This window comes from Bombina bombina, chromosome 4 (genome assembly GCF_027579735.1).
Source record: "Bombina bombina isolate aBomBom1 chromosome 4, aBomBom1.pri, whole genome shotgun sequence".
NCBI classification, from domain to species: Eukaryota; Metazoa; Chordata; class Amphibia; order Anura; family Bombinatoridae; genus Bombina; species Bombina bombina.
This window is the reverse complement of record NC_069502.1, coordinates 950,529,315-950,554,972: the sequence shown is the minus strand read 5'-3', so window position 1 is coordinate 950,554,972 and position 25,658 is coordinate 950,529,315.

The following is a 25,658-nucleotide window of genomic DNA, read 5'->3' as shown; positions in this document are numbered from 1 at the left end:
TTGATTCTTATTTCTATGAAAATGCCGGTGTTGTAGACCCTTGCTCATATACCCTATATCTAGATCTTTTCTAAGAACTCCCTAGCTGCATAGATGCTACTCTGGTATATACTTCCAAATCATTCTAAGTTAGAAAGTTGACTATAGACACACTAATTGTATGTCAGGATGTTACAGTGTATATGGATAATGTATGTTTACTTAGAGGGGTTCTGTATGCTAATCAAAGCTTGTTCTGCTGGTTGCGGCCGGGCCAGTGGAATTGGCATTATACATAAAAAACACAGAAGAGACTCCTCTCCTCCCTTTCCCGTCGGTACTTGCTGCCTGCGGGTCATATCCCTACTCCCTTTTCCCTTGTCGCCGGTAGATGGCATCTCCCCCAGGAGAGGAGCTCCTCTAGAAGCCCTCTATATCCCGTTCTATACCATGTATCATATCATTTATCTTATATCTCATATTACATACATCCTGATACTCTGCTGTGAGAATGATTGTTCCAGAATGTAATCAGATCCAGGTTTCTACTTAAGCATATGTATAGAGTTCAGTCATAATGATGACAGCCTGGAAAGTTTGTAAACTTCAATAGAATACATAGCTCCGTCCCCCGCCCTCATAGCTATTGTCCACTCTTACTTTAGGTGGACAAATAAGCGGTATTAACCCGCCACAGATATCGCTTTGCCATAAGTTGCTCTTAGTCTTCTGTCTATCAAGAAAATGAGGCGCTTTGCCCCCCCCGTTCACGTGTATTTAATAGGAGCAACTTGTTATGACTCCCTATAATTTGTCAATCTTCAAATAATAAATACACTTATTTTATAATTAATATACCACTCTATAGGAAGTATAATTTTCTTGGGATGTTTAAATTCTATCATTTCATTATGTATCTACATAGGAAACAAAAGGAAAAAAGAGGTAATGCTTGATTTTATGTTTTTGATTTTGTATATGCATACAATGTTTTCTATATTTTTTTTTTGTGTGTGTTTGATTGGTGAGATACATATATAATACTTGAATTAAGATCTCTTTATACTCATATATGTCAAGGTTTAAGTATACAATGGATAAACAATGTTTTGTATGCAAAAAATTCCAAAGTAATGCAAAATGTACATTGTGTTCATGCTCTTTCTTTTTCTTGTATTGCCTCAATAAAAATCTTTGATTAAAAAAAAAACAAAAAAAAACTTTTCTTTCTTGGTCAAACCTATCACAGACATGACCCGTAAAGAGAATGATCCACTCCATTTGTCACCTACTGCCATTAAGGCCTTTGATAGTCTTAAGACTGCCTTTGCTGCCGTTCCAGTTCTGGCTCATCCTAACCCTGTCCTGCCTTTTGTTCTTGAGGTCGATGCGTCTGAGACTGGAGTAGGTGCCCTCTTGTCTCAACGTCCTAAGCCTGTCGATTCCTTGCATCCGTGTGGTTTCTTCTCTAATAAATTGTCTCCAGCGGAGTGCAATTATGAAATCGGCGAAAGGGAATTACTGGCCATAATTTTGGCACTCAAGGACTGGAGGCATCTTCTTGAGGGTACTAGCGTGCCAGTGCTCATTCTTACTGACCACAAGAATTTAACTTATCTATCTGAAGCAAAACATTTGTCACCCTGACAGGCCAGATGGGCGCTATTTTTGTCTAGGTTTAATTATGTGGTCTCCTACCTGCCTGGTAGTAAGAATGTTAGGGCTGATGCCCTCTCTCGACAATTTTCACCTCTGTCCAAGGAGGAGTCTGTACCCACTCCAGTTATACCTCCTGACCATATTTTGGCTACCATACGTACTAATTTGACTTCTCCCTTGGGGGAGGAGATCCTGGCTGCACAAACCAATGCACCTCCAGAGAAACCTAGTGGTAAGTGTTTTGTTCCTGAGAATCTTCGAACTAAACTTTTGCACACTTACCACTATCCTAAAGCCGCAGGTCACCCAGGCAAGAACCAAATGATTTGGTTTGTCACTCGACAATTCTGGTGGCCAGGTCTTCGTTCTGATGTTGCTGCATATGTTGCCTCCTGCTCAGTTTGTGCACAGAATAAGACTCCTCGATGTCTTCCTGTGGGTCTTCTTCAACCTCTTGCTAATGGTAAGCGTCCTTGGACACATCTTTCCATGGACTTCATTGTCGAGCTCCCTGTTTCCGATGGCAATACTGTTATCCTTATGGTGGTTGACCATTTTTCTAAAATTTCACATTGCATTCCCTTGTAGAAGTTGCCTACCGCTGAGGAGCTTGCTTCAATTTTTGCCCAGGAGGTCTTCCGTTTACATGGGTTACCCAAGGAGATAGTGTCGGACCAGGGTAGCCAGTTTGTCTCCAGATTTTGGCATTCCTTTTGTGCTCAAATGGGGATCCAGCTTTCCTTCTCCTCAGCATATCACCCTCAATCCAATGGGGCTACAGAACGGTCTAATCAAGCTCTGGAACAGTTCCTCCATTGCTATGTCTCAGATCACCACAATAATTGGTCTGAACTGTTACCTTGGACAGAGTTTGCTCGTAATAGTGCTATTAATGCTTCTTCCAAGTTATCCCCGTTCATGGCGAGTTATGGGTTTCAACCATCCTTGTTGCCCGATTTATTCATGTCTCAGTGTATTCCAGCTTTGGAGGAGCATCTCCGGCAACTCCGTTCCACGTGGGTGCAGATTCAGGATTACCTTCATCATTCTATGCAGCGCCAAAAGTTCCAGGTTGATCGTAGGCGTCTGCCCGCGCCTTCCTACCAGGTTGGTGAGAGAGTTTGGCTGTCCTCCCGCAACTTGAACCTTTGTGTGCCTTCCAATAAACTGGCTCCCTGTTACATTGGTCCTTTTCGAATACTCCGACAGGTCAATCCTGTGGCCTACGCTCTTGACCTTGCTCCTGTAATGCGTATCTCCAATGTTTTTCATGTCTCCCTCTTGAAACCATTGGTTTGTAATTGGTTTCCACTGTGTTGCCTCATCCCCGTCCTATCTTTGTTGACAACCATGAGGAGTATGAGGTAAGCAGCATTATTGACTCTCGTATGTCCAGGGGCCGCGTACATTATTTGGTTCACTGGAGGGGCTACAGTCTGGAGGAGCGTTCATGGGTTCCCTCCTTTGATGTTCATGCTCCCGCCCTCCTCCGTGCCTTCCATGCCCGTTTCCCCAATAAGCCTTTTGTCCTCCTGTGGGGGACAATTTTCACCTCTGTCCAAGGAGGAGTCTGTACCCACTCCAGTTATACCTCCTGACCATATTTTGGCTACCATACGTACTAATTTGACTTCTCCCTTGGGGGAGGAGATCCTGGCTGCACAAACCAATGCACCTCCAGAGAAACCTAGTGGTAAGTGTTTTGTTCCTGAGAATCTTCGAACTAAACTTTTGCACACTTACCACTATCCTAAAGCCGCAGGTCACCCAGGCAAGAACCAAATGATTTGGTTTGTCACTCGACAATTCTGGTGGCCAGGTCTTCGTTCTGATGTTGCTGCATATGTTGCCTCCTGCTCAGTTTGTGCACAGAATAAGACTCCTCGATGTCTTCCTGTGGGTCTTCTTCAACCTCTTGCTAATGGTAAGCGTCCTTGGACACATCTTTCCATGGACTTCATTGTCGAGCTCCCTGTTTCCGATGGCAATACTGTTATCCTTATGGTGGTTGACCATTTTTCTAAAATTTCACATTGCATTCCCTTGTAGAAGTTGCCTACCGCTGAGGAGCTTGCTTCAATTTTTGCCCAGGAGGTCTTCCGTTTACATGGGTTACCCAAGGAGATAGTGTCGGACCAGGGTAGCCAGTTTGTCTCCAGATTTTGGCATTCCTTTTGTGCTCAAATGGGGATCCAGCTTTCCTTCTCCTCAGCATATCACCCTCAATCCAATGGGGCTACAGAACGGTCTAATCAAGCTCTGGAACAGTTCCTCCATTGCTATGTCTCAGATCACCACAATAATTGGTCTGAACTGTTACCTTGGACAGAGTTTGCTCGTAATAGTGCTATTAATGCTTCTTCCAAGTTATCCCCGTTCATGGCGAGTTATGGGTTTCAACCATCCTTGTTGCCCGATTTATTCATGTCTCAGTGTATTCCAGCTTTGGAGGAGCATCTCCGGCAACTCCGTTCCACGTGGGTGCAGATTCAGGATTACCTTCATCATTCTATGCAGCGCCAAAAGTTCCAGGTTGATCGTAGGCGTCTGCCCGCGCCTTCCTACCAGGTTGGTGAGAGAGTTTGGCTGTCCTCCGCAACTTGAACCTTTGTGTGCCTTCCAATAAACTGGCTCCCTGTTACATTGGTCCTTTTCGAATACTCCGACAGGTCAATCCTGTGGCCTACGCTCTTGACCTTGCTCCTGTAATGCGTATCTCCAATGTTTTTCATGTCTCCCTCTTGAAACCATTGGTTTGTAATTGGTTTCCACTGTGTTGCCTCATCCCCGTCCTATCTTTGTTGACAACCATGAGGAGTATGAGGTAAGCAGCATTATTGACTCTCGTATGTCCAGGGGCCGCGTACATTATTTGGTTCACTGGAGGGGCTACAGTCTGGAGGAGCGTTCATGGGTTCCCTCCTTTGATGTTCATGCTCCCGCCCTCCTCCGTGCCTTCCATGCCCGTTTCCCCAATAAGCCTTTTGTCCTCCTGTGGGGGACAATTTTCACCTCTGTCCAAGGAGGAGTCTGTACCCACTCCAGTTATACCTCCTGACCATATTTTGGCTACCATACGTACTAATTTGACTTCTCCCTTGGGGGAGGAGATCCTGGCTGCACAAACCAATGCACCTCCAGAGAAACCTAGTGGTAAGTGTTTTGTTCCTGAGAATCTTCGAACTAAACTTTTGCACACTTACCACTATCCTAAAGCCGCAGGTCACCCAGGCAAGAACCAAATGATTTGGTTTGTCACTCGACAATTCTGGTGGCCAGGTCTTCGTTCTGATGTTGCTGCATATGTTGCCTCCTGCTCAGTTTGTGCACAGAATAAGACTCCTCGATGTCTTCCTGTGGGTCTTCTTCAACCTCTTGCTAATGGTAAGCGTCCTTGGACACATCTTTCCATGGACTTCATTGTCGAGCTCCCTGTTTCCGATGGCAATACTGTTATCCTTATGGTGGTTGACCATTTTTCTAAAATTTCACATTGCATTCCCTTGTAGAAGTTGCCTACCGCTGAGGAGCTTGCTTCAATTTTTGCCCAGGAGGTCTTCCGTTTACATGGGTTACCCAAGGAGATAGTGTCGGACCAGGGTAGCCAGTTTGTCTCCAGATTTTGGCATTCCTTTTGTGCTCAAATGGGGATCCAGCTTTCCTTCTCCTCAGCATATCACCCTCAATCCAATGGGGCTACAGAACGGTCTAATCAAGCTCTGGAACAGTTCCTCCATTGCTATGTCTCAGATCACCACAATAATTGGTCTGAACTGTTACCTTGGACAGAGTTTGCTCGTAATAGTGCTATTAATGCTTCTTCCAAGTTATCCCCGTTCATGGCGAGTTATGGGTTTCAACCATCCTTGTTGCCCGATTTATTCATGTCTCAGTGTATTCCAGCTTTGGAGGAGCATCTCCGGCAACTCCGTTCCACGTGGGTGCAGATTCAGGATTACCTTCATCATTCTATGCAGCGCCAAAAGTTCCAGGTTGATCGTAGGCGTCTGCCCGCGCCTTCCTACCAGGTTGGTGAGAGAGTTTGGCTGTCCTCCCGCAACTTGAACCTTTGTGTGCCTTCCAATAAACTGGCTCCCTGTTACATTGGTCCTTTTCGAATACTCCGACAGGTCAATCCTGTGGCCTACGCTCTTGACCTTGCTCCTGTAATGCGTATCTCCAATGTTTTTCATGTCTCCCTCTTGAAACCATTGGTTTGTAATTGGTTTCCACTGTGTTGCCTCATCCCCGTCCTATCTTTGTTGACAACCATGAGGAGTATGAGGTAAGCAGCATTATTGACTCTCGTATGTCCAGGGGCCGCGTACATTATTTGGTTCACTGGAGGAGCTACAGTCTGGAGGAGCGTTCATGGGTTCCCTCCTTTGATGTTCATGCTCCCGCCCTCCTCCGTGCCTTCCATGCCCGTTTCCCCAATAAGCCTTTTGTCCTCCTGTGGGGGAGAGGTCGTTGAGGGGAGGGTACTGTCAGGGTTTTTTCCCTGCTTTGTTTGCCATGTGCTGCTGGCAACCATTTTACTCACCTCTCTTGCTGACTCTGGTGCATACTGTGTGATGCTGCTCATTTCCTGCACTTCCTTTTATGGCCAGACTGGTGTCATCATCCGTGTGAGAGAGCATGCAGTCTCAGAATTGTGATGTCATCACTTATTATTTAAAGGGCTTCTGTTCAGTATGCTTTGCCCTTGCGTTGTCTCAGACCTGTTTGTGAGAGCTCCTGTGTATTACCTGGCTGTCTGACGTCCCTCCTGGTTCCTGATCCCTGGCTTGTTCCTGACACTGCTGTTCTCCTTGTTCCTGATTCCGGCTCATCTTGACTATTCGCTTTGGCTCCTGACTCGGCTCGTCTGACTACCAGCTCTGGTTTTGATTCCTGGTTTGTTATTTGACTTGTGGACTTTTTTTTATTATTTTTTGCTACTAATAAAGGTGTGATTATTTTTGCACTTCTCGTCTCAGTCTGATTCCTGGCATCCAGACACCAATAGCCCTTAAAAGGGCCTTTTGCGGGGCATTGCCCCAAAGAAATCAGCTCTTTTACCTGTAAAAAAAATACAAACAACCCCCCAACAGTAAAACCCACCACCCACACAACCAACCCCCCAAATGAAACCCTAACTAAAAAAACCTAAGCTCCCCATTGCCCTGAAAAGGGCATTTGGATGGGCATTGCCCTTAAAAGGGCATTTAGCTCTATTGCTGCCCAAACCCTAATCTAAAACTAAAACCCACCCAATAAACCCTTAAAAAAAAAAACTAACACTAACCCCCGAAGATCCACTTACAGTTTTGAAGACCAGACATACATCGTCAACGAAGCTGGGAGAAGTGCTCAACGAAGCTGCAAGAAGTCCTCAACGAAGCCGGAAGAAGTCTTCATCCAAGCCGGGAGAAGTTGTCCTCCAGAGGGGCAGAAGTCTTCATCCAGACGGCATCTTCTATCTTCATCAATCCGATGCGGAGCGGGTCCATCTTCAAGACATCCGGTGCGGAGCATGCTTCTTACAATGACTCCTGACGAATGAAGGTTCCGTTAAGTGACGTCATCCAAGATGGCGTCCCTTAGATTCCGATTGGCTGATAGAATTCTATCAATCGGAATTAATTCCAATCGGAATTAAGGTTGAAAAAATCCTATTGGCTGATGCAATCAGCCAATAGGATTGAACTTCAATCCTATTGGCTGATCCAATCAGCCAATAGGATTGAGCTCGCATTCTATTGGCTGATTGGAACAGAATTCTATCAGCCAATCGGAATCTAAGGGACGTCATCTTGGATGACGTCACTTAAAGGAACCTTCATTCGTCGGGAGTCGTCGGAAGAAGAGGATGCTCTGCGCCGGATGTCTTGAAGATGGACCCGCTCCGCGCCTGATGGATGAAGATAGAAGATGCCCGTCTGGAGGACCACTTCTCCCGGCTTGGATGAAGACTTCTCCCGGCTTCGTTAAGGACTTCTTGCCGCTTCGTTGAGGTCTTCTCCCGGCTTCGTTGACGATGGATGTCCGGTCTTCAAAACTGTAAGTGGATCTTCGGGGGTTAGTGTTAGTTTTTTTTTAAGGGTTTATTGGGTGGGTTTTAGTTTTAGATTAGGGTTTGGGCAGCAATAGAGTTAAATGCCCTTTTAAGGGCAATGGCCGCAATGCCCATCCAAATGCCCTTTTCAGGGCAATGGGGAGCTTAGGTTTTTTTAGATAGGGTTTTATTTGGGGGTTGGTTGTATGGGTGGTGGATTTTACTGTTGGGGGGTTGTTTGTATTTTTTTTTACAGGTAAAAGAGCTGATTTCTTTGGGGCAATGCCCTGCAAAAGACCCATTTAAGGGCTATTGGTAGTTTAGTTTAGGCTAGGGTTTTTTTTTATTTTGGGGGGCTTTTTTATTTTGATAGGGCTATTAGATTAGGTGTAATTAGTTTAAATATCTTGTAATTTCTTTTTTATTTTGTATAATTTAGTGTTTGTTATTTTTGTAATTTAGGTAATTGTATTTAATTTAGGTAATTTATTTAATTGTAGTGTAAGGTTAGGTGTTAGTGTAACTCAGGTTAGGTTTTATTTTACAGGTAAATTTGTATTTATTTTAGCTAGGTAGTTAGTAAATAGTTAATAACTATTTAGTAACTATTCTACCTAGTTAAAATAAATACAAACTTGCCTCTGAAATAAAAATAAACCCTAAGCTAGCTACAATGTAACTATTAGTTATATTGTAGCTAGCTTAGGGTTTATTTTATAGGTAAGTATTTAGTTTTAAATAGGTATTATTTAGTTATTAATAGTAGGTTTGATTTAGATTTAATTTAATTATATTTAAGTTAGTGGGTGTTAGGGTTAGCGTTAGACTTAGGGTTAGGGGTTAATAACTTTAGTATAGTGTCGGCGACGTTGGGGGTGGCAGATTAGGTTTAATAAATGTAGGTAGGTGGCGGCGATGTTAAGGGCAGCAGATTAGGCGTTAATAATATTTAACTAGTGTTTGCAATGCGGGAGTGCGGAGGTTTAGGGGTTAATATGTTTATTATACAGGGAGTGCAGAATTATTAGGCAAATGAGTATTTTGACCACATCATCCTCTTTATGCATGTTGTCTTACTCCAAGCTGTATAGGCTCGAAAGCCTACTACCAATTAAGCATATTAGGTGATGTGCATCTCTGTAATGAGAAGGGGTGTGGTCTAATGACATCAACACCCTATATCAGGTGTGCATAATTATTAGGCAACTTCCTTTCCTTTGGCAAAATGGGTCAAAAGAAGGACTTGACAGGGCTCAGAAAAGTAAAAAATAGTGAGATATCTTGCAGAGGGATGCAGCACTCTTAAAATTGCAAAGCTTCTGAAGCGTGATCATCGAACAATCAAGCGTTTCATTCAAAATAGTCAACAGGGTTGCAAGAAGCGTGTGGAAAAACCAAGGCGCAAAATAACTGCCCATGAACTGAGAAAAGTCAAGCGTGCAGCTGCCAAGATGCCACTTGCCACCAGTTTGGCCATATTTCAGAGCTGCAACATCACTGAGTGCCCAAAAGCACAAGGTGTGCAATACTCAGAGACATGGCCAAGGTAAGAAAGGCTGAAAGACGACCACCACTGAACAAGACACACAAGCTGAAACGTCAAGACTGGGCCAAGAAATATCTCAAGACTGATTTTTCTAAGGTTTTATGGACTGATGAAATGAGAGTGAGTCTTGATGGGCCAGATGGATGGGCCCGTGGCTGGATTGGTAAAGGACAGAGAGCTCCAGTCCGACTCAGACGCCAGCAAGGTGGAGGTGGAGTACTGGTTTGGGCTGGTATCATCAAAGATGAGCTTGTGGGGCCTTTTCGGGTTGAGGATGGAGTCAAGCTCAACTCCCAGTCCTACTTCCAGTTTCTGAAAGACACCTTCTTCAAGCAGTGGTACAGGAAGAAGTCTGCATCCTTCAAGAAAAACATGATTTTCATGCAGGACAATGCTCCATCACACGCGTCCAAGTACTCCACAGCATGGCTGGCAAGAAAGGGTATAAAAGAAGAAAATCTAATGACATGGCCTCCTTGTTCACCTGATCTGAACCCCATTGAGAACCTGTGGTCCATCATCAAATGTGAGATTTACAAGGAGGGAAAACAGTACACCTCTCTGAACAGTGTCTGGGAGGCTGTGGTTGCTGCTGCACGCAATGTTGATGGTGAACAGATCAAAACACTGACAGAATCCATGGATGGCAGGCTTTTGAGTGTCCTTGCAAAGAAAGGTGGCTATATTGGTCACTGATTTGTTTTTGTTTTGTTTTTGAATGTCAGAAATGTATGTTTGTGAATGTTGAGATGTTATATTGGTTTCACTGGTAAAAAATAAATAATTGAAATGGGTATATATTTGTTTTTTGTTAAGTTGCCTAATAATTATGCACAGTAATAGTCACCTGCACACACAGATATCCCCCTAAAATAGCTATAACTAAAAACAAACTAAAAACTACTTCCAAAACTATTCAGCTTTGATATTAATGAGTTTTTTGGGTTCATTGAGAACATGGTTGTTGTTCAATAATAAAATTAATCCTCAAAAATACAACTTGCCTAATAATTCTGCACTCCCTGTAGTGGTGGCAATGTCGGGAGCGGCAGATTAGGGGTTTATAATTTTATTTTAATGTTTGTGATGCGGTAGGGCCTCGGTTTAGGGGTAAATAGGTAGTTTATGGGTGTTAGTGTACTTTTTAGCACTTTAGTTATGAGTTTTATGCTACGGCTTTGTAGTGTAAAACTCATAACTACTGACTTTAGAATGCGTTACGAATCTTGCAGGATAGGCTGTACCGCTCACTTTTTGGCCTCCAAAAAAAAGGTTGTAATACCAGCGCTATGGAAGTCCCATTGAAAAAAGACTTTATGCAAATTGCGTAAGTTAATTTGCGGTACCGCCAAAAAAGTGTGCGGGACAGCTGTACCTACAAGACTCGTAATAGCAGCGGTAGTGAAAAAGCAGCGTTATGAGCCTTAACGCTGCTTTTTTACTCATAATGCAAAACTCGTAATCTAGCGTATGTTATTCTAGTTGTGCTCTCTTTAATGTATTGGTACCCATTCAGGGTATAACCTGTTTAGTTCGTTTGTGCCCTACAAAGAAAAGACGGATTATTATAAGTGCTATTAGTAGGAAATTGTGTGCAGCAAAAAGGAGTTTGGTTTAGTAAGGGAGACATTTAAGGGCAGTTTCATTTGTTTCCTTAAATATTCTGAATATGCTATAATTAACCTTTAGAGATAATGTAGAGTGTTATCTCTGACTATGGTCCTTGGATCAAAATGCAGCAGAATTGCTCGGTGTCATTCACCCCTTTGTGGCATTATATTTTGTTTTTAATGGCTTTAACCCTAAAGAACTGTTTGTTTGTTTCTATTGAGGGGGGCGATTTATCAAGCTGAGGCGCACAGGGGTGAACATACGCTCCCCTGTCTGCTGCAGCTCGCCTCTGGTGGGCTGAATTCCCCTGGGGGAATCCAGCATTACACACAAGCGCTATTTTGCGCTTGCGTTCAATCTCGCCCCCTGCCCGTGCACAGCCAATCACACACGGGCAGGAGCTGTCAATCTCCCCAGTCGGACTAGACTGCGGAGATTGAATTTTGCCACTTTAGAGGTGGTGAAAGATTAGGGAAGCAGCGGTCTGATGATCGCTGCTTGTTAAATACGGCATGCCACAGTGGGTCGAAAGACTCTGATAAATCAACCTCTATGAGTCTCCGGGAGGGCAGCTTTTTTCCTGCTGTGTGATTTCCCATTTTGTACTTATCTGACCCATCTTTTCTCACCTTCCTTTGTATACTTCCTTCACCACCTCTTTTGCTTTCTCCCACTTCTATCTTCTGCCTTTTCCCCTCTACTTTTAAAGGGACACTAAAATCAAAATTTACTTTTATGATTCGTAAAGAGCATGCAATTTTAAATAACTTTACTATTTACTTCTATTGTCAATTTGTTATCAGCATTTTGTATGCACCCTTTCTGAGACACCAGCTCCTACTGAGCATGTGCATGAGTTCACAGTATATATGTATATGCATTTGTGATTGGCTAATGGGTGTCACATGCTACACTGGGCAGGGAAGTGGAAGCAATCTCTGAAATGTTTTAGTTTGCATTTGCTGAATATGCAGTTTTACTGTATTCAATGGTCCTTTAAATATCATCATCTCTTTCCTCCCACACTCTCCTGCTCAGATGCCTTTATGTTTTCTTTCACTTTTATTCCTACATATTTTCAAATGCACTTAATTTCTGTCATTTTGATATACTTCTCATCCCTCTTAGTATAAAACCTCTGTTCACCTTTCTTCTTTTATTTTTAACTATCTACTCACTGACTACATCTCACTAACTACATCTGCTTTCACACCAACCAAGTGCAAGCAGTGGAAGCACTCAGCAGTCACTTACAGGTGTCACCCAACTATGAAGTTATTCTGATGTCAGTTGTTTAAAGGGACAGTCAACACCAGAATTATTGTTGTTTAAAAAGAAAGATAATACCTTTATTACCCATTCCCCAGTTTTGCATAACCAACACAGTTATAATAATACACGCTTTGCCCCTGTAATTGTCTTGTATGTATCTACGCTTTTGCTGATTGCCCTCTTATTTCAGTTCCTTTGACAGACTTGCATTTTAGCCAATCAATGCTCACTCCTAGGTCACTTCACGTGCATGAGCTCAATGTTATCTATATGAAACACATGAACTAATGCCCTCTAGTGGTCAAAATGCATTCAGATTAGAGGCAGTCTTCAAGGGCTAAAAAATTAGCATATGAACCTCCTAGGTTTAGCTTTCAACTAAGAATACCAAGAGAATAAAGCAAAATTTGTGATAAAAGTAAATTGGGAAGCTATTTAAAATGACATCCCCTATTTATATCATGAAAGTTTTGTTTGGACTTGACTGTCCCTTTAAATGTAATTCACCATAAATCTTTAATTATGTGTAGTAAGAAATGCATTGCAGTGTACTTTCGTTATCTATTTTGCCTGCTTTTCCTGTAATCTGTTTCTAAATAATGTTTTTTCCCCACTGCCCTAAAAATCATGAAGTCCATTTTGCAAGATTCAGAAAACCCTGCAACATGTTACACACAATGATTGCTTAAACTGTACATGAACTCATTTATAATTCTGCAAAACTAGCCCCGCCAAAGGGCATAAGATAAACACATTAAAGAAGTTTGTCAATGGTTATTTCTCTAGACTTCAATTTTTACTAGTAACAAACTCAAGTATATGTTTTATTAATCACAGTGTATTCATACAATATTTTTTTATGTAACTGTTGAATGTCCATTTAAGTCCCGTAGACATTGTGGTAAAAGTGTGTTTTTAAACTTGTACATTATACTAGATCACACAGTGCCTTTGTTGCAAAGTGTACATTGGCTAAACTTCCAGACACATTAAAGTATGATTAGGATAGCATAAGTAAATATTTGCCCATACCACATGTTAAAAATAAAGGCATTCTGGTGGCCAGACATTTTTATGAACTAAAACATAATTCTAGCCAACTTATGTGGTGCAAGTTAGAATACACCCAGCTACCAACCAGTGGAAGAAAAGAAACAAAATATACTTAAAAAAATTAAAAATAGCTCAGCAAAATTGAAACATAGTTTTATTATCTGATTGAGTACAGATTGAAATGAAACACTACAACTTTCAAAGTTAAATTACAGGAAAAGCAGGCAAAATGAATAACTTTTATTTTTACATTATGCATAATTATGCATTTTATAGGAAACAACATTTTGGGTTCAGCATGCGAAATTGTGTTTGTTTAATTTTATTAGATTTCTGTTACAAACAGGACCTTAAAGAATAGTAGAGTTGATTTCCAGTTTTGATTAAAGAAGAGCTAGTGAAGGACAACATAAGGCAGTTAAAAAGATTCAACTGCTTTTATTTTCCATTTCAAGTGGCAGGTCCCGAGTGGAGCCTGTTGGAGATAGGAGGAGCTATTACCTGGGGGAGGACGGCCCTGGGTTGAAGATTGGGGGGGCACCTTTGCTGGAGGGGAGGTCAGTTGTTTTATGTCTTCTGATAAGTGGCCCCTCCCTCATGCCCTAGAGAGGTGTTTGCCGCCATTGAGGGGTGGAGTAAATGCCTCAATTCTCTATACAACATATTTCAACAGCCTCTCTCAAGGGGTGGGGAAGTGACAGTGAGCACTTAGGGTAGTGATTCCCTACTCCAGTCCTTAGGACCCCTAACAGGTCAGATTTTTATTATATCTTAAAGGGACAGTTCATCCAAATATTTTCTTCCCTTTAAAATATTCCCAATGATCCATTTAACCTGCTAGAGTGTATTAAATTGTTTACAAGTAGCTCCTTTACTTATTTGAAGCATTTTAAATAGCTGATTTAGCCTGTGTTATAGCCACCTATACTGGAAGGTTTGATACTGGAGTATATGGTATTGACAAGCCTATGTAAACACAGCCAGCAGAAGAAGTTACACTCTCAGTGGACTGCAGGATAATAAAATTATAATTTTTCATTGTTCTCTCCATGTATTAAGCTTTGGTATTCCAGACAAATATAAGATAAGGAAGCAAATGTGTGTACACAAAGTGATAACATAATGAGATCTGATATTACCTTTAAGTTCATCTCATTGTAATAGGCTGTGGTTTTTTAAAGCACAAAACCAGCTACTTCATATACACATATAAGCATGAAAATGCAATTTCTCAAATATTTTATACTCTGCAGCTGGTATAACAAGTCACTGAAAATACATTAATGGAAAAACAATTTTACAGTTTACTGTCCCTTTAACTAGAGCACAGGTGAAATAATCAGCTGATGGCTAAGCTGATTATTGCACCTGTGATCTAGTTAAGATTTAATGAATATCTGGCCTGTTAAGGGTCTGAGGGCTGGGTTTGAGAAAAACTGGCTTAAGGCATTGGGATTCTTTGTGATAATTTGATTACGGCTGTGAGGGCCTAATGATAAGGGCTTGGTTTATAACAAGCTAGAATGTTAATTCTCAATGAAAAAGTGAATTTTAGTATGCCTATGTAAGCTAAGATACGTTAAAGGGACAGTAAAGCCAAAAAATTTACTTAAATGGATTGCGTAGACTAGAACATACAATTTTAAACAACTTTCCACTTTACTTCTATTATCAACATTGCTCAGTTCTCTTGTATCCTTTGTTAAAAAGTAATCATAGATAAGCTCAGGAGCGTGCACGTGTCTTTAGCTATCTGGCAGCAGTGTTTGCAAAATTGTTTATATTAATGTTATACGTCGTACAAAGTTACATACACTGCTGCCACAGAATGCCACAGACACTCAGTGGCAGCAAAGTTTACAACTATGTATAATATTGAAATAAAGCCAGATGGCTAAAGACACGTGCCAAATTCGATCATATAAAAAAAATCGTTAACTTTTTCACAGACATTGGGTTTCTCACTGAAGTTATTTACATAGCACTTGTGCAATCATGGCATGAATGATTGTAAAAGCTTCTCTGGGATCCCATTTGTTCAGAAATAACAGACATATATTGCTTTGCCATTGCTTTTTGGTAATTAGAAGACGGCTCATATTATGAGTTGAAAGCAGTGGCGTATTTAGGTTTTGTGCTGCCCTAGGCACTCAAAATTCTGCTGCCCCCCCCCCACCCCACCCACCAGGTTTTGAGCTTATTTTCACCATAACATTATTTGGCCAGGGTGTAATGTGACTATTTTTATGGCATTTCGATAGTAAATGTCTGCTAACATCACACATTAATCACCTCACAGTGCTGTTATCAGATCACATCTCTGTTCCAGTTTGATGCCAGCAGCAGACTTACAGCTTGTTTGGTTCGCATGGGCAAACTTTTACTGGTATTAACTGCCTATACAAACACTTTCCTATGACAGGGCATGCTCCAACCTACAACCTTAGTTTCTTGTAATTTTTAAGCATGCTGTACTTAGGGTCTTGCAGTTTAAATTCTCATCAAACTTGCACAGCAGATGTTTTTTAAAGTATTTTCTAACCTGCATTATAATAATTCCCATATATAGCTAAGGTGTAAGTAAAAGGTTCAGTGCACGGTGCACAGATAGTACCTTTTTCCCAGCAGTGTGTGAGGTGCTGCAAGGTTCTGCTCCCACAGTCCTGAGAGGGAGGGTCAGTGGCGTATAGTGGCCATGGAGGGACAAACATGGTCTGCAGCAAAAAAGAAACCCTCCAAGAAGATCCCATCACCCATGCCACCTGCAGCGCTCCATTCCACAGTCCAGAGACTGTAAACTCATGCTCTGGTGCCAGCAGTAGGTAGGAACTGCAGCATGCAGGTCCTACTTTGAGGGAGCGGCCGGACATGCACTTAGCGCCAGGTGCAGAGGGATATGGGCCTTCTATCCAGAGTGATAGGCAGACACTCAGACTCCAAGCTGCTCCACTGGTGTAGGCTCCGAGCAGGGCCTGCAGCTGCAAGTCCTAACTTGAGGGAGCGGAGGCAGTCGGACTCTGGAGTAGTGGAGAAATATTAATAAAGAGCGGGGCTTGGGCCACCTATTAAATTGAGTGCAACAATACGTGGTTGCGGAGCTGTTTGCTAAAGAGCTAAGCCCCGAACAGCTGTTTTCACAGACATTCAGACAAGGACTTTCACAACACACCCTGAAAAGTGCCGCCCCCCACAATCTGCCGTGCTAGGCATGGGCCTTGTTGGCCTAGGCCTAAATACGCCCCTGGTTGAAACTACACGTGATCGCATGACCACAATTGCGATTTATGCTAGAATGATTACCACAACTTCAGAGCTCTGGTTAACTGTTTTGCGAAACATAAAAGTTGCACAAAAGGCATAAAAATGCATTACAAAATACGCTTACATTCATAATAACACCATCTATTAAAAATTATTAAATTAATGTATTGCACACAAAAGTTATAAAGGCTCAAAGATAGGTCTCAGGTGTTAGGAGAATAAAAGGCAGGCAAAGGGCTTTAACATTGAAATACATACATATACATTTCTAAAGATGTATATGTATGTATATATAGATGTCTATATATGTGTACATACATATTTGTGTATTTATATGTGTATATATGTATTTACAGACAAATATACACATATAAACACATAAATACATGTATACATTTAGAGACATATATTTCAGTGCATTGGAGCCCTTTGCAGTTAAGTAGCTGAAAGCATGTAAAAGCATTTTTATGCAATATTCATATTTAATAAAGGTTTTAACTATGTATTTACTATAAATATTTCACATCCCAATGTTCTGCACATAGCAGAATATGTTCTACGTATTTCTAAATAGATACGTATTCCTGTATAGTTATGTATACATCTATACCTTTTTATAATCATGTGTGTATATATATATATATATAGAGAGATAGATAGATAGATAGATAGATAGATAGATAGATAGATAGATATATTGTACCAAAAATACATCAGATGTATGTAGAATTATTGATTTATGAATACATAGAAAATGTCTCCATTGACTTCTATGGGGAAAATGTGAATGCGCACACAATATTCTAACTTCCGATTTTTGCAACCCGACGAGCGCAAAAATCTAACTTCTAGCACAATTAACACTCAAGTGGGAGCGTTAATTTGCGCTCCATTTGAAATCTGGCCCATAGGGGGTCAGTTTTTGGTCAGACATCTGCTCAAACTACTAAATACATTTGCTTTAAATTTGGCATAGGGATATATTTTATGGGCTCCTAGTGACTTTTGAAAGTAATTCTTTAAATATTTGAGTTTAATAAATATTGAGATTTGTTTTGAGGGTTGTGTGAGCTGTTTTTTTTTTAATTCTTATTAAAGTTTAATAAAATTTTTTTATCATATTTATTTCCTCAGGGCAGTCTTTTAAAAGTAAACCATCTCTTCTGACCATTCAAAGGTAAGGAAGCCTACATTTGCTTATATGGCCTATAAAATGACATTATAAATTTAAGTAAAACCATGGCTGTGTCTACATATACTGTAAATGAATACATCTCATTTCAAATCTAGACATTTCAGAATTGTTAAATGCAAATGAAATATAAACATTGGCTTCATATCCTTGATATAAAGGGACATCAAATTGTATAGAAAAATACTCTGTGTTTTCATTGCTATGAGTTTAACCCCTGAAAATGGGTTAAATACATTGTTAAAGTCAGCTCCAGAACATCCTCGACTGTCACCTCTGCTGGCTATTGGTGGCTACGCTCCTATTCCTCTTCTCATTGGTTCACCAGATGTGTTGGCTAGATCCCAGTAGTGTATTGCTTCTCTGGAGCTGCTGACTTTAAAGATATGCTTACAACCTTTGTAGGGGTAAAACATAGTTATATGCAAGTTACTGTGCAATAATAAAATCCTCTAACACATTAGATCATTTATTTTACATTTTATGTTCCTTTAAAGGGACATTATACACTAGATTTTTTCTTTGCATAATTGTTTTGTAGATGATCCATTTATATAACCCATACAGTTTTGCTTATTTTTAAATAAGATTGTGCTGATTATCAGACTCCTAACCAAATTTTAGAAGTATACTGATGTATACCTGCTCCAGCTTGCTCCTGTTTGTGTAAAGAGTCTTTTCATATGCAGAGGAAGGGGGAGGGGGGATTGTCTTCTCTATTTGGTATACAATTACTTTCAGTGGGTGTTTGCAGCTAATCTTTTCAACAGAGCTAAACTGGGAGCTTCTAAGTAAAAAAAATTTTGCTTGTTTTTTTTTTATATTTTTTCTTTATTAAATAGAAATGCACCGTACAGTAATATCGTAGTAACATTACAGCAAAATATATCTGGAACAAAAATACACCAATAGGTGAAGGTTAGCAGAAACATACATTTCACTTGCTGAAATAGTCAGAAACATTAAAACTTGTGTGTCAGCAGTGTACATTCATATAACAGCTAATATAAAGAAAAAACAAGATACCGGGCATTGATGGGCCCTAAAAGGGGAGCAAGTAGAATGTGAGCCAACAGGGCACACGTACTAATTTTTCAGACAACTTGATGATTAGAGGTTATGCACATCTCCCTCATAAAGAGGGTAAGGAGAGAGATAGAGAAAAAGGAGGGGAAGAAAAAAAAAGGGAGGGGGAGGGGGGAGGAAAGGAGGTGGAGGGGGGAGGGGTCACATAGACTCCCTCCTCAAGATTCGGGTGCAAACAGCACAGCTGGTAGGTCTCATTTATCGGAGCTCAAGCCAATCAGACCACGTCTCCCAGTAAGAGTCCAGGGTATTGTTTTCTCCAGCGACATATCTTTCCATGGTTGCGAAGTGATTTATCACATCACAGATCTCGTTTAAATTTGGGGGATCAGTCCGTTTCCATGTCCGAGCTATGCACAGTTTAGTCGCGGCCAGGGCATAGATTAAGAACTTCTTGGTGCTCAGGGAGAGAGATCTCAGGAGAATGTGGAGCAAAGCCATCTTAGGTGTCAGGTGGACATCTAGGTTCATGGAACTAAGTAATAATTCAACCTCTCTCCATAGAGGGGTAATCTTCGGGCAGCTCCACCACACATGGAGGTCAGAACCTTCAAGGTCACACTGTCTCCAGCATTTTCTGGTGGAGGATGGGAACATCGCTGCCAGTCGGGTTGGGACTCTGTACCACTTCAACACACCTTTCATATATGTCTCAAAGACTGTGACACAGTGTAGCGTCTTTTTAGTAAGAGTAATTGCATAAGCAAGGTCGCGCTCGGAAATTGATGTATTAAGCTCCCGACACCAGGCTCGTATTTGCCATGGTACACCAGGCGTACAGTCATTAAGAAGCGTGGCATAGTGGAACAAAATGGGACGGGATCTCAGTCCCCCTTGACACCACCTGGATTCCCACCCTGTTTTTTCTCGAAGGGATGTCGTGGGGAATCCCCTTGCCCTGACAATACTGAGTACTCTGAAGCTCTCAAAGCAAAACCATAGCGGGTTTTCCCCACCGGGTCCTGCTAATTGTGAGGCCGTTAGAAGGGTTCCTGAGTGGTACAGATCAGAAACCTTTGTGATGTCTTTACTCTTCCAAAAGTCAAAGTGAATCTCCGGTGAGTTCCACAGTAGACCCCTCAGACTCTGAATAGGGGAAGGGTAGGGTGAAACACCCAGAATGTGGCGTAGCTCGTGCCAAATATGTAGGGAATGACTGACAATGGGGTTGTTGATCTGGGCCAAGAGATTTGCATGCTTAGGTACCCAGATTGCATCCCGAAGGTCCAGGTCCATCGGCAAGGCCAGTTGTTCCAGGTGGTACCAGCCTGGCCTATCTGTCTCCACTCCCCATGCAGTGATATGAGTGAGCCTCGTTGCTTCCTAATAGAGATATATATTTGGAAACGCAATGCCACCCTTGGCTAAGTAAGTTTTTAAGCATTTTCTTTTACTGGATTTTTATATCAGTACCTGTGAATATTATTCTTTATAGTTGTGTCTATTACATGCAGTTATATGAAACATTATTTCCATATCAAGCCATATGTAAAAATGTTAAACATATAATTTAGGCTGATATTTTTTCATAGATAAAAAGTGGTAGAATTCTGTGAATCTGGGACAGATCTTGCCTTCATTTTGATAACATAAAGCGCTCAATCTCAATCCTGTTAGAAAAAATTAAACTGTTACATGAAAAGAGAACTCCCTAGAGCTATTTTTATTTTCATACGAGAACCACAATTCCTGTGGATTAATTTTGCAAAAGCTTGTAATTAAGGCTACTAGATTTTGATGTTATGACAAAAGAAGTTTTGCTCCCATAGTGATTAATAGCTGCCACAGGATATTGCTGCTGAGACTTTAATGGGCACCAGAAATTTGACAGCTACTAAATTGCAACAGCTTATGACAGGGTTACCAGACCTGTCACAAAAAGCAGCAAGAGGACTGAGATTTAGAATGTAGTCTTTTAATAGATTTAAGATATTTAAGTGCAGGCTGTATCCTTTGAAGTAGAGACTGCTGACTTGACAAAAGGAAAATTGTGTTTTCTTATCCATCTGTTTAGCTTTTTAATTTGCTAACATACGCAGTTTTACTTTTGTTACCTGTCTGCTAAAGATTAAAAGCAAAACTGAATTGTAAGAGAAGTTAAACATTTGCTAATTTTACATTTTATATCCAGCAGCTGCAGATCTTAAATGAAAGAACTGAAATGTGATGGATGCTTTGCAGTATAGTTTCTGAGTCCGAAACCTACTCAGGTGGCCAGATTTCAGATTTTAACGTTAAGACTGTTGAATGTATCTCAGAAATAAGCGCTGCAGCCAAAAGAAAATTTGGATAAATCTTTGGAGTCATTTCAAACTGGAACAAGAAAAGTCAGATTATAATTGGCCTAGTGCGATCAATATTTCTTCTATTTTTGTGCTCAAAAATGTATTTTTTATTGCTCAAGAGATAGTCTAGGACGCACTAACATTTGCATGTCGGATATCGTGTGTGCGATAAATCCCTCATAGACTCAATGCGGGTGCTCAGTAAAGTTCATGACTGATAACACTCGAGCACTAAGATTGGTGCACAAGTGGAGTTCATTTTGTAGTTCTGTGACATAATATTAATAATAATAATTGGTTTATTTCAGGTCTTAGAAAGCTCCAAATTTTATAGCGGTATTTTGAATTGCCTTAAAGCAATACGAGTTCAGTGAGAATGCTAATATTGCTCTTTGTGCTAGCCATAAAAAGTGCAGGACGCACTAAAAAAAATTCTGTTTTAAAGGGACATTAAACCCAAATTTTTTCTTTCATGATTTAGAAAGAGAATACAATTTCAATCAACTTTCTAATTAACTTCTATTATCTAATTTGCCTCATTCTCTTGATATTCTTTGCTGAAAAGTATATCTAGATAGGCTCAGAAGCTGCTGATTGGTGGCTGTACATAAATGCCTCGTGTGATTGGCTCACACATGTGCATTTCTATTTCTTAAACGAAGGATTTCTAAAGAATGAAGCAAATTAGATAATAGAAGTAAATTGGAATGTTATTCTCTATCTGAATAATGAAAGAAAAAATGTGGGTTTTATGTCACTTTAAGATGCTTTCATTAAAATATTAAACTATCCAGTTGTGATATCAGATTGTACGTTATTTTTAAGGTCACGTAAAAGATAACGCAATCTATTTGTAATCAACCCCATAGTTCATCAACTTTCATCATGGATGAGTAAAAAAACAAACAATTTTTTTAATCGATAGATTACCTTTACTGATTTTGTTTTCTTAATTTTTTATCTGTATTTTTGCAGGTGTTAAATCTTAAATGTCTTCCTCCAGGCGAGCACCTATAAGTAGGGTTACCATATTGACGCTTAAAAAAGGGACACATATGAAAACTACATATGTCAGGGTTCTTTTACCAAACATTTCTTTAAACAGCCCTGACATATGTATTTTTCATATGTGTCCCTTTTTAAAGCAGCAATATGGTAACCCTACCTATAAGGATTGTCTGACACTAGTCGCTAACTAAAATAAGATAGAAAAACTACTGTAATAAGTTCTAAATAGAATAGGTACCAATGTAGCCCCTATTTAATCAGCACGGGCATCTGGTGAGTGCAAAAGGTGGCAAATTTGCCTCTTTATAGATATCCATTAGCACCAAGTTGAGTTACTCTTTTGCTGCAATATTTAATATGATGTGCTGTTCATTTTCACAACAAGCAACTCTGATAATATTTCAACTGCACCAACACTGGGATAAAGATCTGGGGTAAAAGTAACTTTCTTTTGCAATTAACCCTTACTCTGTTGACATGAATCCCTGTAGCATAGTAACCTCTTTACTTATGGGATAGCATATTGATTAAAGTGCAATTTGTATCCCTCTTAAGCAGTACAAGTTTCATAATTTTATTTTGAGCACTTAGTAAGGGACTGGAGTCTTCTGCAAGTATTTTGCTTTGCAGTAGAACCAGTAATTTTGCTTAGGAAAGGAATGGTTATTATCTAACCCCTAGAGAAGGTTTCTTCAACTGCAGGTTGTAGACCAGAACTGGGACACAAAATGAATGTTACTGGATCACTGCCCTCCATTCCCTTCTTTGTGGTGTGCACAGACGCCTCTGGCCATATGCTCTGGCACATTTGTTTAAAACAACATATCCTGACCACATTAATCCATTCTAAATAAATATAAAATGTATGCATATTTGCAGAACATTATGACATTCACTATAATAAAATATCTTCCAATTTTTGGGCCAGATTTCAAGTGGTGCAGTAAATAAACTTTTAATTAATGCAAACGGGTTAGTACTCATATTGCAAGTTGAAAGCAAATTGTATGCGCAAGAGCGAAACACAATGCACACTAAATTCAGAACTTCTGATGTCACAACCACGCTAACTTTTTCTCCACATAGACTTCAATGGAGAACACTTTCAAAAAAACACTTGTTGCTAACTCAACACTATGTGAGACCTACAGCTAAACCCGAAGGTAGATATGCATATTTTACATTCCAATGTTCTTTACATAGAAGAAAATAATGTTTTTAGTTTTAAATATATATATATTTATATATATATGATTTTTTTATATATATATATATATATATATATCTATACATATATATCTATATGAAGCCTAAATAGATTTAGTCTTTAACAAAGGATACAAAGATAACAAAGCAAATTTGCTAATAGAAATAAGAAAGAAAACTTGTTTAAAAACGCATGCTCTGTCTGACTCATGAAAGTTTAATTTTGACTTTGCTGTCCTTTTAATGTTAAAAAAAATTAAGAATGGGGGTGTATCCATGCAGCGACCCAAGATGGCCGCAATTTCATAAGGTGCTTGGAGACAATAAGTAATCCGCTGATTACTACATTCATCACTAGATTTTGAAGTAAGCCACTATGATATTCTGAAAAATAATAGCATACTTAACAGAACTATACTTTTCATGCTAGTACTCCCATTGATACGGCTCAAGGCATGCATATGCCATAAATTCATATAGCTCTCAAGCTGAAAAAATAGGAATGCTCACAGTCCTGTATGATCCACACACCTGTTACACATATTGTAATATTACAATGTAGTTTGGGGATTTACCCCTAAGAGCGGATTTCTCACCAGTAATTTCCCGTCCTCACCAGTAATTTCCCGTCCTCACCGTAAAGCTGTGCGTGCTTGTGTAAACTAGATCAGCGTTCTCCGAACTCGGCGCCCAAACCCTAGCTGCTTCCTATGGGCTCTTTAAGCATCTCCCTCCATCTAATCAGGATCCGGCAACAGGTCAAGTGGTGTATACCACCTTGATAATAGGGAAAGAGTGCAGAGGCTCCAGCTGGATTATAGAATAGACCAACAAACACGAATACCAGCGAGCCTCTTTAAGAATAAACACTCCCTTTGTTCCTTATAGTACAGGATATCTATGAAACAGTAAACTTCATATAATTCAGTGTCAGGTATACACTATCTGATAAAATTATCAATATAAATATTTAAAAAAACATTTATATAAGGGTTAAAAGGTAAACAGTTGTGCTCATAAGTTTACATACCCTGGCAGAATTTATGATTTCTTGGCCATTTTTCAGAGAATATGAATGATAACAGCAAAAACTTTTCTTTCACTCCATTTATTATCAATCAACTGTGTTTACTCTTTTCTTAATCATAATGACAACAGAAACTACCCAAATGACCCTGATCAAAAGTTTACATACCCTGGTGATTTTGGCCCGATAACATGCACACAAGTTGACACAAAGGGGTTTGAATGGCTATTAAAGCTAACCATCCTCACCTGAGATCTGTTTGCTTGTAATTAGTGTGTGTGTATAAAAGGTCACTGAGTTTCTGGACTCCTGACAGACCCTTGCATCTTTCATCCAGTGCTGCACTGACGTTTCTGAATTCTGAGCCATGGGGAAAGAAAAAGAATTGTCAAAGGATCTGCGGGAAAAGGTAGTTGAACTGTAAAACTGTAAAACAGGAAAGGGATATAAAAAGATATCCAAGGAATTGAGAATGCAAATCAGCAGTGTTCAAACTCTAATCAAGAAGTGGAAAATTTCATAGTATTATTAAAAATATATTCAAATATATATATATATATATATATATATATATATATATATATATATATATTAAAATAGATATATAAGTAAAGATATATTTAAAAAAAAAATAATAATAATCATATATATAGAAAAATAAAAAGAATATTTTGCTCTATGTGAAGAACATTGGAATGTTTTTTTAACAGTGTGCTCCATTAAAGTCTATGGGGTCGATTTAACAAGCAGTGGATGCTGCTTCCGACCCTGATCATTTCTGGTCATAAGACCGTTGCTTTTAGGTGGCGGACTGAAATCCAATACGAACAGGATGATTGACAACCCCTGCTAGCGGCCGATTGGCTGCTGGTGAGCAGGGGGCAGCATTGCACAAGCATTTCACTAGAGCTACAGTGAAAAATAGTCACCTAGATTACGAGTTTTACATTAGAGGTTGTGCGGTGCTAACGAGCAGTTTATGCTCACCACTCACAGACAGTGCTGGTATTACGGGTTTTTACAAACCAGACAAGAAGTGAGCGTTGAGCAAAATTTGTGTAACGTGCTCGTGCGCGATTTCCCCATAGGAATCAACGGGGAGAGCCGGCTGAAAAAAAGTCTAACACCGGCAAAAAAGCAGCGTAAAGCTCCTTAACGCAGCCCCATTGATTCCTATGGGGAAATACATTTTATGTCTACACCTAACACCCTAACATGAACCCTGAGTCTAAACACCCCTAATCTTACACTTATTAACCCCTAATTTGCCGCCCCCAACATCGCCGACACCTACATTATAATTATTAACCCCTAATCTGCCGCTACGGACACTGCCGCCCCCTACATTATACTTATGAACCCCTAATCTGCTGCCCCCAACATCGCCAAACCCTACATTATATTTAATAACCCCTACTCTGCTGCCCCCAATGTCG